At 32.0% G+C, this 7,434-nt stretch overlaps 1 long non-coding RNA gene across 1 annotated transcript; it reads left to right on the top strand.

The window, feature by feature from the left end:
* Positions 1-3,225: 3,225 nt before the first annotated feature.
* On the top strand, positions 3,226-4,353 carry LOC126975121 (uncharacterized). The gene is made up of 2 exons (XR_007731633.1): positions 3,226-3,348; positions 4,035-4,353. It is a non-coding gene; the product is annotated as an uncharacterized LOC126975121 (long non-coding RNA).
* The last annotated feature ends 3,081 nt before the right edge of the window (positions 4,354-7,434 follow it).

The raw sequence follows: 7,434 nt of genomic DNA, 5'->3' as shown, positions 1-7,434 counted from the left end.
TCGCACTTTGTAGGGCACTAGATTGTAGCCCAGGATGAAGAAAATTGCTTTGCTATATTTTATTAGTTTTTTGAAGCCTTTCTGGCTTTGAACACAGAATTGGCAATTGCTCGAGATTTTGAACCCAGTATTCCAATACATGATGAGTCATTAAGAGAAGTCTTTTCGAATAGCGGTGTTGACAAATGTAGATTTTTATTGAAGTGAAAACTTCTTTACCGGCGTTGAGTACTTTTATTGGGATGGGTATAAAATGTTAAACTCGCGTTAGAACACGTGACCTGATGAAAAATTCGTACGGTAGTCGTTGAATTATTTAAAAAAAGGGTTAAAAATTATAGATGAAAGATGATTTTTCCGTGAAAAAAGTTTTTGATGTAAATTAATTGTAAGAGTTCTGAAGTGTTAATTTTTTTATTATAATATATTTAATTTTCAATTTATTGCAATTCCACAAATACATTCCTTAAATATAACATTTGGAGTAAATACTAAATTTGTACAAGTCGATATTATGGATACCCAGTTTAAATAAATATAAATAATAAATAAATCCTTCATTTTGCTAGAAAACATGTAACAATGGGTGTAAATAGCTTTAATGTATCAATGTTATCGGCCATTTCTGGCATGCAAAATTATTATTAACAAAATTCTAGCTATTATTATAATTGATTTAACATTAATAAACTCTAAATTCTAAGCACTTAGGTCAATTTAAATTAAGTATAATTATTATTTTTAAATGTCATTATTTAAAGACTAGAATTAATATATATTTTAAAGTCAATTTAATTTAATCTAATGTGTCAACATTTCTTTTATGGAATAAAAACATGTATCTATAACCCATGTAAAAAGATCCTTTTTAAATCGTTGGACGAGTAATACGCGTAAGCTTGGAGGGAGTTTATTAAATATTTTTATACACATGACATAGCTACATTTTCCGTAGGATGTACTATGAAATTTGTGTGCAATCACCAGTCTGACACCGTTTTTTGTATTTCTCGGATAAATATCTCTTGCTTTTGTAAATAAATGGTCATGTTGTTTGACAAAGATACATATTTCGTATATATACATACAGGGAAATGGAAGAATACGTAATTCTGTAAACTGTGGTTCACACGAATCTAAGTTAAAAGCTCCTGTCATAGCTCTTAAGCATCTCTTTTGGGCTATGAAAGCCCTATTCGCCTCGCTAGAGTTTCCCCACAAGATGAGTCCATATCGACAAAGTACTGATGCGACATAACCATGATACCTACTTACACGGACTGTACTTGGTAAAGCCGTTTTACGCAATCTATATAACACATAAACATATCTATGAATTTTTTGGCATACCATGTCTACATGCTCATTACATTTTAGATTTTTATCTAGAAGTACTACTAAAAATTTAACATGCAGAGCTTCTTCAATTTGGGTATTTGTATAATTTATCTTAAGGTTATAGTTATTAGAGCGGTTACTTAAACTAAATTGCATAAATGAGGTTTTTTTAATATTAACTTGAAGATTATTATCCTCTAGCTAATTTACCACTGTATTAATTTCATTGTTAATTTCACTTTCATAAATATCAATCTCATTTTTATTATTACATGTCATAGTTATTGATATGTCATCGGCAAATAAATAACAGTCATTTTTTGTCACACTAGGCAGGTCATTAATATAAATTAAAAATAATAATGGTCCAAGGACGCTTCCTTGCGGAACACCAAATCTATTTAATTTAAAGTTTGATTGTTGGGCAATTATGGTAGCCTTTTCGTCGATAGAACTGATCTCCACACATTGCTTACGGTCTTTTAAGTAAGACTCCATCCAGTTAAGAGCTGGTCCTCTAATGCCATTTTGCTCCAACTTATCCAACAAGTTGGTGTGTGATACGAAGTCAAAAGCCTTGCTCATATCAAAAAATATTACACACGTTGGTTTTTTTAATCTATATTTTCTGCTATTTTGTTAACCAGTTTAAATGCAACTTGTTGTCGACTTGTTTTTTTGAAAGCCAAATTGTTGCTTGTTTACTATATTATTTTTTGTAAAAAAAATTTAGGTGTCACAATTTGGTCTGAACAGCAGACCGTGTAGGGAGACCCATATTTTTATTTATTTTCGTTTGAGTCATTTAGAAAAACATAAAGGGCATAGTAGCTCTTTCTAATAAAAAGTTTTTTAGTATTTTGAAATTCATTTTCGTTATCTATGCTTCGGATTTGGTCTGGCAGATATTTATATATTTTTATAGACATTACGTAAGGACTCGAGGTATGTAGTACAAATTTTGATTGCGGGAGGTTTAAGTATTTTTATATCTTTCGGGAAATCGACTGGTTTTATTTTCTTTTTACGTATAATTTTGTAAGTTTCTTTTCACAAATTTGCATATTTCCAAGATATATATTGCAGGGTAGGGTTTTTGAATTTTGAATTTTTTGAAACGGGGTAGACATGCGTCTGTAATTTTTATATTGGTTAATATGCGTATGCCCTTTTTTGTAGTACAAAGAGATCCTGGGCATTAGTGCCGTTTCCCCAGATAATAACAACGTACCTCATAAATGCGTAGTCATCAGCATAAAACTTGGCTAGTGCGATTTTTAAGTTATTTTATATAAATTGTCTTTTTTGCGTACAATTCCGCACTAAATAAATATTGTGTTAAACCACATAAATGCTAGTACTTTTATACTGACGAATAAAACAATTCGTGCGATATTATTCCCAAACCATTCCAAAATATCAAACTCCACCATCCACTCCCGGAGTGCAACCCGGTTTTTGTGGATAACGGCAAACTGGATTCTTCTGGGGGTTAAATTGGACTAGGTTAAATTTACCCTATTCAGCGAGTTCGACGACATGCAGAGAGAGAACTGCATGGCCCGAAGTTTTGAGAGAGAGAGAGAGAGACTACCTTTGTACTAGAATAATCTCGAATATTCGTTATGTTATGGATGAATTGCATGAAATACTACCTTAAAACATTTCATTTAAGAGTACAGGGAATTATATACTTCTTATAAGAAGTTTTAATAATCTCACTTCTTTTATTTCCTTATTTTTAAGAAGATAATTTTTAAAACTATAGTGTATAGTATAATATAACTGTAGTTCAGTTATATTTTGAGCTATTTTTCAAAGTCACGGAGCGGTTATTTAATAATGTCATTTAATTTGATTAAGTTATCAATTTTGTTAAACTTTTAATTAAGAAGCAACATCCAGTTATCAGATTTGTTCCGCTGTTTTAATTGTAAGCAATTTTGATGATACGGCCAGTTCGAATACAAATACCGTTGAAGATGTTTCTCAACGGATATTTTGTTATTGGTAAGGCTGTTTTGAAATTATTTGTACTAACAACCACATTCTTAAGCTTACGTTATTCTTTTAGGAAAAACTTAAAATCATCCCCGCACATAGTTTGTTTGCCATATGTCTTGATCCTTTAATCGAAAAAAAAGTTAACAGCTGCACTTGACGTAGATATTAAATATTACTATATTATTATATATACAGCGAGTCATGTTGGTTTATTATAACGTGGATAAATCAAAACCTATATTACCTTGTCCTTGAATCAACCTGGATCAGGTGAAAGATCACCGCTCTTCGACAAAACTTCCCTTAAAGCTTCGCCTAGTATCGGAATACTGAGTCTCGAAATCTCGAGCGATTGCCAATTCCGCGGTCATCTGGAAGACAAGGCGAAATTGGCCTCGAAAATGTGTTTCCAGGATAATTCAAATAAAAAGCGTACACCTTTCTAAGAGGCCGGCAACTTTCCTGTGATTCCTCTGCTGTTTGAAGAGAATATGAGCGGCGGTGATCACTTAACACCAGGAACGCTCGTTTCTCCTCTTCATACTTATAAAAAAGGAATTTCGCTATTTCATTATATTATTTTAGATATACGAAAAGTGCTTAATCGTTGTTGAGGTTTTTTTGTTGGTTATAAATTCCCTTCAAATAACTGCAAAGAATTGATTCATTTATTATATTTTTTTATTTTATAGCGGTCATGATATTTCATCACACGCACCATACTGAATTCATAGTTAATGGAACAGCTGTTGGTCAAGACCCGAATAGTGAATCTCAAGTTCAACAATACTTCAATGAATTACTTGGCCTTATAGACAAGAATACGATGCCCCAAAAAACTAATCCTCACCTTGCAGTCGGACCTGCAATACGAGCGGGTTTAAAAAAGGTGCAGTGTCACGGTCAAGGATGTAAAGAAGCTCGTTGCTTTTTCTTTGGACATTTATGTTCTATAACGTTTGTATTTGGAAAACGGAAATAAAACGGAGAGCAGTTAAATTATTTAAACAATTTAATATTTTCTTTTATACAAATACTACTTATATATTATTGTTATAATTATTTTATCTAAATTCTGTGAATGTCAAAATTATAAACTAATGAAGTATCGAGGGTACAAATGGCAAATCATTAATGTAGACAATGAATAATAACGGTCCTAGGATTGAACCCTGAGGCATGCAGTTGACAAAGATATTATCATCATTCAACGAAATTCAAATAATTCATTCAAAATTTTATAACGTGGGAAAATCAAAAACTAAATTCCCTTGTCCTAGAATCAACCTAGGTCTAGTAATAGAATGACGTTATTTTATTATAGAAACAACGAGAAATTTAGCATTGGAAAGGTCATTTCTGCTTACTACTTTGTTCATAATGCTCCCCAAATAACTGCAAAGATTTGATTTACCTTAATAATTTTCATTTTTATATATATACTAGATGACCCAGCCTACTTCGTACTACCTCAAGGGATAAATAAAAGACCTAAACTTTTGTACAAAATAAACTTTAAACAAACAAAAGCAATCCTTTTTTTATTAAAACAAATAAAAAAAATGCTCTGTATGAATGAAATTTATTATTATTTTTGATTAATTACACATGATTCTGCTTTTTTTGATGGAATAAGAGGACACACTTACTTACAAAACAGAGTTTTCCTGAGATACTGGCTATTTATAGGGTTTCAATTTGATATTCACAGACACACACAGTTATGATACAGTCTGTTAATCAATTTAAAGTTTTCTGATAAACGATAATATAGGTTGGTGTCAAATGTCAAATAAAATTGTTTGCGTTCAGAAATTTAATTTGCGACAAAGCTTATCAATCTACATAAATGAACTATAAAAATAATCTGATAGATAGTTAACGATTGTAGTTAGTCTACCAACTATAGTTAGCTTAAATTAAGTTTTTTTTACCTCCTGAGAAATTTAGAAAGATATAAAAATTCTAATTAGTTATTCATTTTAAACTATTCTTTCAATTTGATTTCTGAACGACGCGGACGGGGGCACACCAAAGGAAAAACAAAATTGTTGTTTTTATATAATTCCGAGTATTTTCATATTTATTCAAACCATTTAAACCTTCTCTGGACTTCGTCCAGATCGGTCCAGCCATTCTCGTGTTTTAGCGAGACTAACGAACAGCAATTGATTTTTATATATATATAGATATGATATTTCAAACGCACCATTTCGACGCACCAAACCGAATTAAAAGTTCATGGCACAGTTGGTGAAGACACGAATAGTGATACAATAATACAGAGAAGAATAGGAAGCTCCAAAAAAGAATCCTCACTTTGCTATCGTACCTGGAATAGGAGCGGATATCAATAAGGCGTAGGGAAATGGTTTACCTTCCGTCGGATGTAAAGGTCGTTGCTTCTACTTTGGCGATTGTGGTTTATATTTGGAAAACGGAGATAATATTTATATCCACATTAAATTCAAGTTGACAATTACATTGCTTAATTTGGCGCTATACCAATGAATTATATATCTTAAAACAATCCCGAAAAATTGATTGTGAAATAATGAGAGGTCTCTGAGATATAGATATCTTCGGGCGAGCTATGAATAATTTACTTTTTGGCCAATTAGGAAATCACAGCTATGATGATTCACAATACTTACAAGATAACTTTGAATGTATATCCTCGTACCAAAATTTTTACTTACAATAATCGAAAAGTCTAATAGAATATGAACATTATGAATTTTGCATAACATAATGACTAATATTCAAATAGTAGTAGGGCAGAGTAGCGCCCTTACTCGGTTGAAGTGGAAATGTGTTTACTTTTTTTTTCGTGAGGAGGAAAATACACCCTCGAGTCGAACCGACTAAAAACCTCCTCTATGCTGTTAGCCCTGAAGGCTTTTATAGCGACATAGGACGTGGGCCGTGGAGGCCGCAAAGACTACGCAACAACAGTCGCGGGGCGTCTCCTAAGGAGACTCGAACCTCGGACCGGGTGTGTGCTTGTGGAAAGATGTGTTTACGTCAGGGAGACAGCGCCTTTTATAGACATCTTCATCCTGTCCACCTGTCACTTTCTACAATATGTAATGTTTTGTTGTATATATTAAACCGCTGCGCCGTGTTTTCGTGTTTGTTAACACAAAAACATGTTTTATAAACAGATTAGGTACGTGGCTTAACAGTCTTGTTAAATAAAACATCTTAACATGTTTACCGCGACAAATGGATCACATCACCCGCGTTCGCCTGCGAAGAGGGAATTTAACGCATAATTTGTTTGCGTACACTGAACGAAGACGTAGCTAGCGATAATTCTATTTGGTTTGTTTGTGATGGAGTGGAATAAAGAAAATACTTTGTTTTTTAATAAAATCGATAACTTTTTATGAAATAGTTTATATTACTTAAACACGACTCAAATATTGGATACAGCACCTTACAAACTATTTTTTTTATGTGCTACAGCCGTTGTAAAATACTCTATTTCATTGAAAAGAGTGGCCGTTGAGTTTCTTATATGTTCTTCTCACGTGCTCAACTTTATACGAACATATGGTAAACTCAGAACTTAATTTAGAAGAAATATTTATAGTGACGATTCAAAAGCGCTTAGTTTTATACTAATTGAATAAAATTTATTTCACTTTGACTTTGAACAGAAAGACTGGTTCTTTTTTGTTGTTATATTGGTAGCCTATGAATAATAGACACTCCCGGTGAGACTTTAAAATATTATACTAACTCTTGAAAATCAATTTGTGAGCAACGAAAAATCATACCGAACCTATCATCAATAATTGGTTTTAAGCAAATTTTTGAAGTTCTTGTTGAGAATCTAAAAAAATTGAGATGTGTGCGCATCACTGTATCACAAAAGTCGTACACAGGTTGAAGTTGGTTATTAAAATATGTCTTTTAAACATTGACAAATAACAATTATTTACATTTGACACATTACTGACAAATTACATTGATTGTTTGTTTTATTTATTTAGAGCATTAGTAACAAGACCAAACTTAACCAATATACAATAAATAATATTTAAATAGGATTATAACTACAAATCACACTGACATAAAAGCAAATAT

This window comes from Leptidea sinapis, chromosome 34, assembly GCF_905404315.1.
Source record: "Leptidea sinapis chromosome 34, ilLepSina1.1, whole genome shotgun sequence".
Taxonomy (NCBI): domain Eukaryota; kingdom Metazoa; phylum Arthropoda; class Insecta; order Lepidoptera; family Pieridae; genus Leptidea; species Leptidea sinapis.
This window is presented reverse-complemented; position numbering and strand designations above follow the sequence as displayed.